Here is a 12,209-nt window from a genome sequence, read left to right as displayed (position 1 = left end):
CTTAAGAAGCCATACAAGAATGTAGTCTATGCATCAGGATGTCTGTTTAGGTCTAAATCATTCAATACTTTAACAGACAGATGCATTAAAAGAAAAAAGAGGAAACTCCATACATACTGAGGTCTCTATAGACTGCTGTAATATTAAAGTAAAACTTGAGGTAAGCTGAGTAATAAATGGAGATCATTTTTTGGGGGGTATGGCCTTGGAGGTATTTCAGTGGCCAACATGAAATGAAAATATCTGCTTCCATTATTTAACCTGAAGGTTTTGTGATGGAGTTGTAATTTTTTTTTTCTCCCTATAAAATGACACCTTTCATAAAGGGTGAAAAAAACGTCATACTAGTTTATATGGATTGTTTGAGATTTTGGAGTTTTCTATGGAATGAGTGCATTTAAGGAGTGACTGCATTTATATGTTAATTATTTTTTTAACTTAAGTTCCTAAATAGTCTTTGTCAACTGTTAATAATGGACTCTTGCTTTGTGTATTTTCACTGGGTTTGGGATTTAAAAAAAAAAGGTAAAAAAAAAAAGTACCATGGAAAAAGTAGAAAACAAGCTTGTGGTAAATGAAAGTGAAGAGGTTGCCCTGTTGGGAAAGGTGTGAACGGCTGTAATGTCAGTAGGCACCTGCATCTGAAATACAAGTAGAACATTCCCATTGCTCTGGTTCATCGAGTGAGAGATCTTTTGTTGAATGTATTATTTTTGTTTGTAGCTTATATGTATTAAAAAAATGTGTAAATATTTGTGGGCTTTTGCTATAGCAGTGAATTTAAGGTAAATTGTGTTTGAGAGTCATTATTGAATTAGAAATGAAAACATGAAGCCGTGTATACTCTGCCAGTGCATCAAACCCCCAGTTTTCTGTGAGAATTATTAGGACTTTCTGCTTTTCATAAAATGCATGGCAAATTTTTTTTCAAGAGTTATTGTTAGATCTTTGGAATGTTTCAAGCTGCACGTTTACAGTTGCTACTTGCATAAGCAGTGTAGCATTTTGCATTCATGTGTTTGAATATTTTTTGCAGCCTGTAGCAACTAAAAGTCAGCATATTCAGGTGGAAGGAAACACAGCGGTCTAGAGATTCAGTTCTTGGAGCTGTACAGAGGATGTCTTTTATCCAAAAACGAGGAAGCAGCAGCAAAGAAAAAGGACACAGGCTTTGTCCTAGAAAACTTGCCTCAACAGATGGGCTCAGGAGTTAGTGAACCTGCTAGCAAACCCAGGGGTCTCTTGCTGCTGCTGGTAGAATTAGATGCACTGTGAGCCATTTTAGAGTTCACTAAACATTTTTATGACATGCTAAGTTTTAACTATGAACACAAAGGCATTTGCTTATAAATGTGATAGCTTATAGTTCTTTTGATAGCGAATACTATATTGTTGCTGTACCTAGGTTGAGTTTCATTGCAACAGTGTCTTTTTTGGCCTCCAAAACAAGTAGTTTTAAATAGCTAAATATTGTTTTATATTTTAGTTGGGTTTAGGTCTTGCTAAAACACTTTGTAGAAGGTGAACAAAAATGTTATAATAGAGTTCCTTTTCTTATGTGTGTCGTTTATAGTTTGTTTACGGTGAGTAGCCACAAGTTTATGGCTTGCTTTATGAAACAAAGCTTGCTGTAGATCGAGCATTTATATTGTAAGTATTCACTGTTTTTGTCAGAAATCTAAAATATTTAAAGAAAATACCTTTCAAATACACAAGCATTCTGCATTAACTGGTACAATTTTGTAAACTGTTAAGGTAATGAATATAATGACATTTTCAAAAGCATGTGTAGGGAATTATGCTTGAGATATATCTTTTGGCAACTCATTTTGTTTACCAAAGATTAGTTAGATTTTTACAGCGAAAAGAAATAAAAACAGTTGCAGTGTTTTACTCTCACATTACAAACACTGATTTTTCTTTAGATAAGTTTTGTGTTTATAATGAGAGATTAGAGAAAACTTTTATGGGTGACTGAAAGACATTTAAAGGAAAAATAATACAAATACTCCCTGTGGGATATATGCCTTTCTTATTGTCAATAATTTTACGCTAAGTAAGTAATAGTAATTTACCAAAAATTGCGAAATGAGTGAATTGCTTCTTCTAAAATGATATTGCTGATTGACAGTGTTTGCTTAGGAGGGGTTTTATGATCCTTTGGGTTTAGTACATGTATGTAGCCAACATACTGTAGTGTGCTAAAGTACAGTGTTATGCGAGTAAAAAAAATGGTTATATTAGCATATATCCTTCTGTTTATTATCTTCAGTATTGTGTTTTAAAGATAATATGCTTTGCTTTTGTGTATTTTTTACCTTAAATAAAAAGAAAAAGATTCCATTAATGTCATAAGAAGAAAACCATAATTCTGTGAAAACTTTGTAAAGGCTTTGTACTCCCTCAGTTGCCAAGAAGTTCTGGCATATTTCCTAACACGACACATGGGGTTTTGGGTCTTCTGTGTTTTAACACTATGTTGTTTGGGGTTTTGTTTTTGGGGGTTTTTTGGTTGGGTTTTTTTTGGTTGTTGTTTTAGCATCCTCTGAATGATCAATATGCAATCTGATGTACTATTCCTGAGTCATGCTGTCCTGGTTTTGGCTGGGATAGAGTTAATTTCCTTCCCAGTAGCTGCCATAGTGCTGTGTTTTGGATTTAGGATGAGAATAAAGTTGATAGCACACTGATGTTTTAGTTGTTGCTAAATAGTGCTTACGCTAGTCAAGGACTTCTTAGCTTCAGGTGCTCTGCCAGGTGCACAAGAACCTGGGAGGGAGCATAACCAGGACAGCTGACCCAGACTGGCCAAAGGGCTATTCCATACCATATGACATCATGCCCAGTATATGAACTGGGGGGAGTTGACCAGGGAGCAGTGATAGCTGCTCAGGCACGGGCTGCGCATTGGTCAGCGGGTGGTGAGCAATTGCTTTGTGCATCACTTGTTTTGTATATTCTTTTATCGTTATTTTTTTTTCTTCCCTTTCTGTCCTATTAAACTGTCTTTATCTCAACCCATGGGTTTTACTTACTTTTTTCTGATTCTCTCCCCCATCCCACTGTGGTTGGGGGAAAGGTGAGTAAGCAGCTGTGTGGTACTTAGTTGCCAACTGGGGTTAAACCACAGTAATCCTTTTTGGTGCCCAAAATGGGGCCGAACAGATTGAGATAATGACAGATCTGACCAGAGCATGCTAAAAGAAATTTATTATAAGTATTCATTATATTAGTTTAGTAGTCACTGGTCACAATGTTGATTTATTTGTTCTCGAAGTTGTCGTATTTGTTCTGAGAGTTGTGTTATGTAATACATAACTTACTTGCTGTATATACTGTTTATTAGTATTTATGTGCTGTTTATCACCTCTGGGAGGTGGATTAAGGTTACTGCTTTGCTGTACTGTGTAACACTGGCTTATGGTGTGATAAAATTATTGGTCATGAGATCAGTCTGGTATTTGTACTCAGCATTGCAGTCACCTCTGTACTTCAGGAGCCATCTATCAGAAATTACTAATAATTACACTTTTTACTTTCTCTCTTCGGAGAGCCAGCCTATGGGGAAGACACCTTCTTCCATGTTCGCCTTCTCCTCCAGGCTAATTACAATAGCTCTTGAGAATTTTTAATATCCTTGGGATGTTCAAACCAGCATGTTCCTATTGCTGTGTCTCCTAAATGTGTGTCAGGTCTTGCTTGTGTTTAAACAACTATTTAAGAATACTGTGGCTACTCCAATCCCAGTGACAGGCACTGTAGCTAAACCAGAGAATCAACCCATGCCCGTATCAGTCGCCCCCATGTACAGAAAGAAATCTTAGAAGTGAAAGTCGGCTCATTTAGTAAGGGATGAAGAAGCTTCTCCTCAGAGGGCCATCACAAGAACAGGAGGAGGAAGAGAAAGAATTTCCTGCTTCCCCCTGAGGAAGAACACAGCAGGAGAGTTCCTCGTCTTCCTTGGAGGGAGAGGAAGAACTCGTAAATGAGATGGTAACCACCCAATCTCTATCCCTGAGTGAGCTATGCAAAAAGATTTTAGCCGTCATCCAGGTGAGCACATTGTCACCTGTCTGCTCCGATGCTGGAATAACGGGGCCAGTAGCTTGGGATTAGAGGATAAGGAAGCCAAGCAGCTGGGATCCCTTTCTAAGGAATGGGGGCATTGACGAAGCAATTGGAAAAGGGTCACAAGTCTTCAGCCTCTGGAGGCAACTCCTGTCATGTGTGAAGGAAAGTTATCCCTTCAAGGAAGATTTTACATGTCACCCAGGCAAGTGGGCCACCATGGAGAGAGGTATCCAGTACCTGAGGTAATTAGCTGTGCTGGAGGTGATTTATGATGACCTGGACAACGAGCAGTTATCCAGAGATCCAGATGACGTCAAGTGAATGTGACCCACGTGGCAGAAATTTGTATGGAGCGCACTGTCATCGTATGCCATCTCATTGGCAGTAATGACCTGGAAAGATGGAGAGGGACAAACGGTGGATGAATTGGCTGGTCAACTCCAGCAACATGAAGAAAGTCTCTCTTCCTCCCTATGGGCCTGCATCTTGGCTGTGGAGAAACTGCCAGACATGCTAGCCAAGAAACTGTCCCGGGAGTTCCAGCACTTCAAAGAGGATATGTCCTGCTCCCCACCTGTACAAACCAGTATCTCAGCTATTAGGAGTAAACGTCCCTCTGCTCAAAGTAGAGGATACAGTGGGTACACACCATGGGCCACTGTGTGGTTTTACCTATGTGACCATGGAGAGGACATGAGGAAGTGCGATGGAAAACCTACCTTGACCCTAGAGGCACGGGTATGTGAATTGCAAGGAAAAACAATCACACGAGGCGGTTCTTCCAGGAAAACTGCTGCTCCAGTTTCCAGTGAGCAGTTTCCCAGACAGAGTAGAAGGGCTGATCTTACTCCTGATTTTAATGAAGGAACTCATATCTACAAGAAGCGAGTAACGGATACTATGACCAAAACTAGAGGGGCCCTGCTTTCAGCCAGGTGGAGGAAAGGGACGACTGGGTTTACTGGACTGTATGGATTCGATGGCCTGGCACATGAGACCTACAGGAGTATAAGGCTTTAGTGGACACCGGTGCATGGCGTACCCTAATGCCATCAAGGTATAAAGGGGCGGAATCCATCTGTACTTCTGGAGTAACAGGGGGATCCCAACAGCTAACTGTATTGGAGGCCGAAGTGAGCCTAACTGGGAATGAGTGGCAGAAGCACCCCATTGTGACTGGCCCCGAGGCTCCGTGCATCCTTGGCATAGGCTACCTCAGGAGAGGGTATTTCAAGGACCCAAAAGGGTACCGGTGGGCTTTTGGCATAGCTGCCTTGGAGACAGAGGAAATTAAACAGCTGTCTACCCTGCCCAGTCTTTTGGAAGACCCCGTCTATTGTGGGGTTGCTGAGGGTTAAAGAACAACAGGTACCAATTGCTACCACAACAGTGCACTGGCAGCAATATCGCACCAACCAAGACTCCTTGATTCCCATCCATAAGCTGATTGGTCTACTGGAGAGCCAAGGAGTGATCAGGAAGACTTGCTCACCCTTTAACAGTCCCACAGGGCCAGTGCAGAAGTCTAATGGAGAGTGGAGACTAACAGTAGACTATTGGGGCCTGAATGAAGTCATGCCACCGCTGAGTGCTGATGAGCCAGACATGCTAGAACTTAAATACAACTGGAGTCAAAGGCAGCCAAGTGGTACACCACAACTGGTATCGCTAATGCGTTTTTCTCAATCCCTTTGGCGGCAGAGTGCGGGCCACAGTTTGCTTTAACTTGGAGGGGTCCAGTACACCTGGAATCGACTGCCCCAGGGGTGGAAACACAGCCCCACCATTTGCCATGGACTGATCCAGACTGCACTGGAACAGGGTGAAGCTCCAGAACACCTGCAGTGCATTGATGACATCAGCATGTGGGGCAACACAGCAGCAGAAGTTCCTGAGAAAGGGAAGAAAATAGTCCAAATCCTTCTGAAAGCCGGTTTTGCTATAAAACAAAGTAACGTTTTCAAGTGACTGGCACAGGAGATCCAGTTTTTAGGAGTAAAATGGCAAGATGGACATCGTCAGATCCCAATGGATGTGATCAACAAAATAACAGCCATGTCTCCACCAACCAGCAAAAAGGAAACACAAGCTTTCCTAGGTGTTGTGGGTTTTTGGAGAATGCATATTCCAAATTACAGTCTGATCGTAAGCCCTCTCTATCAAGTGACCCAGAAGAAGAATGATTTCAAGTGGAGCCCTGAGCAACAACAAGCCTTTGAACAAATTAAACAGGAGACAGCTCATGCTGTAGCCCTTGGGCCAGTGCGGGCAGGGCAAGATGTAAAAAATGTGCTTTACACCGCAGCCGAGGAGAACGGCCCTACCTGGAGCCTCTGGCAGAAAGCACCAGGGGAGACTTGAGGCCAGCCCCTAGGGTTTTGGAGTCAGGGGTGCAGAGGATCTGAAACCTGCTGTACTCCAACTGAAAAAGAGGTATTGGTAGTACATGAAGGGATTTGAGCAGCTTTGGAAGTGGTTGGTATTGAAATAGAGCTCCACCTGACACCCCGACTGCCGGTGCTGGGCTGGATGTTCAAAGGGAGGGTTCCCTGTACACACCATGCAACTGATGCTACGTGGAGTAAGTGGGTCACACTGATCACACAACGGGCTTGAATAGGAGACCCCAGTCACCCAGGAATCTTGGAAGTGATCATGGACTGGCCAGAAAGCAAAGATTTTGGAATATCACCAGAGGAGGAGGTGACGCGTGCTGAGGAGGCCCCACTGTATAATAAACTACCAGAAAATGAGAAGCAATATGCCCTGTTCACTGATGGCTCCTGTCGTCTTGTGGGGAAGCATTGGAGGTGGAAGGCTGCTCTATGGAGTCCTATAGGACAAGTCACAGAAACTGCTGAAGGGGAAGGGGAATTGAGTCAGTTTGCAGAGGTGAAAGCCACCCAGCTGGCTTTGGATATTGCTGAATGAGGAAAGCGGCCAGTGCTCTGTCTCTATACTGACTCATGGATGTATGGCAAATGCCTTATGGGGGTGGTTGCAGCAATGGAAGCAGAGCAACTGGCAGCGCAGAGGCAAACCCATCTGGGCTGCTGCATTGTGGCAAGGTATTGCTGTCCGGGTCGAGAACCTGGTTGTACAAGTACGTCACGTAGATACTCACATACCCGAGTCGGGCCACTGAAGAACATCAAAGCAACCAGCAGGCGGATCAGGCTGCTAAGATTGAAGTGGCTGAGGTGGATCTGGACTGGCAACACAAGGGTGAATTATTTCTAGCTCGATGGGCCAATGCCACCTCAGGCCATCAAGGAAGAGATGCAACATATAGATGGGCTCGTGATCAAGGGGTGGACTTGACCATGGGCACTGTTGCACAGGTTATCCATGAATGTGAAACGTGCACTGCGATCAAGCAAGCCAAGCAATTAAAGCCTCTCTGGTATGGAGGACAATGGCTGAAATATAAATATGGGCAGGCCTGGCAGATTGATTATATCACACTCCCACAAACCCACCAAGGCAAGCGCCATGTGCTTACAATGGTGGAAGCAACCACCAGATGGCTGGAAGCATATCCCGTGCCCCATGCCACTGTTCGGTACACTATCCTGGGCTTTGAAAAGCAAGTCCTATGGCAACATGGCACCCCAGAAGGAATTGAGTCAGACAATGGGATTCATTTCCGAAACAACCTCATTGTCACCTGGGCTTTTCTGAAATAAACTTGTTAGCATTTCTGAAGAGTTCAGAAAGTGTTCTGATTATTTTAAAAAAAAAATACTATTTCTGCCTTTTTTTCTTCTGAAGAAATAATAATACATGTTCTTGTACTTTCTGTTATTTGGAAGTCAGTGGGCTTTACAGTGGTTGCTCGGTTGCATATTGTTAGTTTTTATTTTCCTTACTGAGTGTGTCTAGCCCATAGAATTGCACCTCCGTTTCTATGGCAGGTTTTATTTTTATCTTGCAAAGTATACTTGAAATGGATTTTTCAAGAAATACTTAGACATATGCTGAATTGCAGGCTTTTTGTGTCTTAAAAGTGCTTTTTTTCATTGCCGCATTTGAGAGAACCTTGCAATCTGATGAATTCAAACACATCTTAAAAATCATTTATTGCAGGAGTTACTTTTCTGCCATTTTTATGTCTCTGTGGTTGAAAATGGTGTCATTTAAATTCTTAATGATTAGTTGTGTTATGATCTATTGAAACTGAGATGACGTGAGTGTTAACACTGTTTGCAGAGTGATGATGTATCTGCAGTGATTATACTTAGCACTGTGAACTCTTTCATCATGAAGTCTGCATCCAAGTGTTTGCAGAAAACAGGAGATATATATATATATTACTAGCACCTTTTTAATTTCATTTGATCCTGTCAGTTGTTAGCAGTAGAGACATGTAGCTCTTTCTTAGTATTAAAATAATAGTGGTCAGAAATTAAAGACACATTAGGGAAACAACTCAAATATGTAATGTTACGTAGCCAAGAATAAGGTTTCTTCATTGATTTTTCTTCATAGTAACTGTACTAAGGAGGGCCCAGGTAGGCTGGTTTTTCTGTATTTATGTGTAGCATAGTGCCGTCTCCATTCAATATAAAAGAAGATTGATTGTTCTGCAGTATTTCTGGCCCTTTGCTGTCCCATATGGTCTCTAAAATGCCAGTTTGTTTTCTAGATATTCAGAGAGATTGCCTTTGTATAGGGATAGTGGTTTTGAATAAATGAGCACACCCCTACTATTAGACTAATGCATATGATTACCTGGAATGGACATATTTATCATTATCACAAGCAGCAGGCTTCTATACCCTTCAGACAGATTGTAATTTCTTCTAAATCACTGAGAGTCTATGTAGAAGCAAAAACAAAAGGCACTTTTTCTGAACTGAGATAAATATTTTTTAACTCTGTGCCATGCCACGTTTTCTCCAGAAACTGCTTATGTGATTTGGGGAGAAAGTGTCTGAGAAGAATTGTTTCTTTTCAAGCACACAGAGGATTGATTTGCTTTTCTCTGAGCATCCCTCCTTGTTTTTCTTATCTAGTGTTTCTAATCGCACCTGAAACCTCAGTACTGTTGAGAATGTCTAAATTCACTTCTGGATTTGCAGTAACCAGGCTAGGTGGTTCCATTTGTGAACAGGAGCTGCAGAACAGTTGTTCAATTTGTTATCTTTGATTTGGTACCTCTTCATAGTTGGATTTTGACCAAGTAGAAGAATATTTATGAATTGAGATACCTTTGTATTTTGTTTAGGAGCTACTTCTATTCCTTTTTAGAGGTCATAGAATCATAAAATATCTTGAATTGGAAGGGATAAGACAGCACATTAAGCTTTTTTGTTTTTGTTTTTTAAAGAAGTACAAATTAGTTATATGAAAGTAAGGTGTTAGTCTTTTGCCCTGTAAGTGGTGTCTTGTGAAGTGTTTTTACATGTCCTCTCCTTTTTTCAGAGTGAATGAAAAATTGTTTTAAGTAATTACAGCTGTCAAAAGTATTAAATACCTGACTCCATGATTTGCTAGTTCTTTAACTGTAAAACATAGCATAGGGTAAACATGCTTTATTTAAATGAAATGCAAAGAATTAAAACAAACAAACCCATAGTTTTATACTGCAGATTTGTTTATTTGGTTTTAACTGTGAATGGTTGGTGACACCTATGAAAATATTTCTGTATTGAAATTAAGTAGGTTGAGTTTTGGTTGGAGAGAGAAACCTGCTGACTGTGAGAGATAACAAAAATAGTAGAAAAAATTGCTGTCAATTAGCTGCCTTTGCTTGCACTTGGATTATTTCTGCTACTGAAGACAGAAGATTTTTTTCCATTAATCTTCTTCTTACTATTTTTCTTTTGTTATGAGGAGCGATTCATCCATCTTTGCCAGCTTAAATAAGTAAACACAAGGATTATCAGGGAGAACAGAACAGTGCCGAGATCTCTGACTGCAGAATTAAGGAATGATGGGCAAAGTGCTGAGAACCAGGCATGTTTCAGATATTTTCTCTCTTCAGTTTTAGGGACTGGGAACAGGCTGGTGCTTCCATCTGCTCAGGATCCAAAGCCACGAAAGCTTTTGGCAGACATCTATATCTTTGAAAGACTTGAGCAAAGATCAACTTTTTAATAATTATTTATTTATTTGTTATTAAATGGGGTAGATGGTGAGAAACATAACAATGATTTTGGTTAGAGCATTGACCCAGAACTTAGAAGGCCAAAACCTTTTCAGTTTCAGATTGTGCAGAATTGCCTCTTCAGTCCTCCTAAGAGACAGGCTATGCTTCGGGTGGACATTTCATGCTTCTGTTAAAATGAACCTCCTGTGCAACAAACTACAACGTTAATGGGATCACAGGAAAAGCAAGTGAGAGGTAGCATGTCTGTGTAGTCTGTTAATAGGGCCACTTCAGGAGAAGGGAGAAGGTCGTAGGCTGTAGTCTCTGTTTCTTGCTCAAATAGTTAGACTTTGACTGAAAGACAAATTTAGACATGCAGTTTTGATTTAAAGGTGGTGAATTAATTCTACTGCACGGTTAATTGTTTCAGCTATTAAAGATCAGTGTTTTAAAAAAAACCCAGTATTTCCTTTCTAATCTGAATTTTCTATACTCAGCTTCTAACTGTTGTATAATATTATCCCTTTCTTGCCATATAAAGAGCTATCAAAATTTGCTTTGCTATTTATAAGACATGATGGACCTGTATTTTATCCATCAGCTGTGTTAGCTGTGTGGATTGAAGCTTTTGTAGCCTCTCATCAAAGACCTTTTCTCCAGACTGCTTTCTCTCTTTTCTCAACAAACTCATTTATCAGTTTTCTTCTTCAAATATACATCCCATAAATACAGACCATACTCTTGTAGTGGTTTGAATGATGCTGTATAACATCAGTATCACGTGGACTCTTGCCTCTGCTCACTCTGCCTCTTGAGCATCCCACCTAATTTAGCTGCAGTTACCCTTATGTTCTCTGCTGCCAGTGTTGTCTGCAGGAGATAAGAAACAAAAGAGGTGCTGACAGTGTAGGAGGGTTTGCAAACAATTGCCTTTGGCAGAGGTTTTCTTACTGTCCCATATTAACTCTTCACCCAAATCTCTCTCAGAAAAAATATGACTTTAGTAGAGAGTAAGCATTTATCACAAGCAGAAGGACACACACGCAAACGCTTAGGGACCCAGCTCCAGACATCTCCAAAGGAACAGGGCTTTTTTGTGCTTTCAGATTTGAATTTCTGTCCTTCTCCTACTTAATTGTTTATGCTTGAGGTAAACCAGGATGTGTATGTGTGGAGTTTTTTTGTTTTTTTTTTAATATGGTAACATATTGTAGGGACAATTTAGGGGTAGTACATCTCATCTAATTTCAACAGCCTTTTTCTTGTTTTAGTCTATTATGATTTATATATTCCCCAAATAAGTTAAAGGTTTGAAATAAGTTGGTAATACGATAGAATATAATTAAAAATTTGTTTCATTTCTTGGTCATACAATTTATTTGAATATCTGGGGGCAAGAGAACTTGGGAAGAAAAAAGAGTCTGACCTTTTGGAGTAAAAGGGAATTTGTAACACTTGAATTTACCATTTAGTAGCCATGTTTTCAACAAACACAGTGCCCTATTGACAGTAAGGGATCCGAATTATAAAATAGTCATATTTGTTATGCAGCTTTACTTATAAAAATTGAACTTCAGTCAGTGTTAATTGTTAATATCCAGAAAATCAAACTTATTTTTGTTGTAGTATTATGTTAGCATTGGTGACATATGTTAGGAGACTTCTGTATTTTTATTTTGTCAGTAACTTGTCTTTAAATATATGAGGAAAAATATAGTAAATCTCATACATTTAAAGAGTAATAAAAAAGTATCAATTTTTGTTTCAGGCCTTTAATCCTGTAAATTCAAGTTTGTAGTGCATGCAATGGCAGAATGTTCTGGAGATTTTTGCCACTTCTTTATTAACATCATCATCCTCCTTAGCTTGTATTTATTTTGTTTCAACAGAAACATGGACTCAGGTTCCAGTTCCTCAATGTTACTACGCTTTAGAAAGAATGATATTGATATTTATGTAACTTGACAAAGCTCTTGATTAACTGGAATTTCACTCCATGACACGAAGTGTGTGTAAATGTATTATTAATTTCTTTCTAATTTTTTAA

At 40.0% G+C, this 12,209-nt stretch overlaps 1 protein-coding gene across 4 annotated transcripts in view; it reads left to right on the top strand.

Annotated features, from left to right (window-relative positions):
• The window catches only part of TDRD3 (tudor domain containing 3), a 121,583-nt gene that overhangs the window by 75,672 nt on the left and 33,702 nt on the right, over positions 1-12,209 (top strand). The window lies entirely within an intron of this gene.

This window comes from Nipponia nippon, unplaced genomic scaffold (assembly GCF_047370975.1).
Source record: "Nipponia nippon isolate SJK-2023a ecotype South Korea unplaced genomic scaffold, ASM4737097v1 scaffold_2, whole genome shotgun sequence".
Classification (NCBI taxonomy): domain Eukaryota; kingdom Metazoa; phylum Chordata; class Aves; order Pelecaniformes; family Threskiornithidae; genus Nipponia; species Nipponia nippon.
This window is presented reverse-complemented; position numbering and strand designations above follow the sequence as displayed.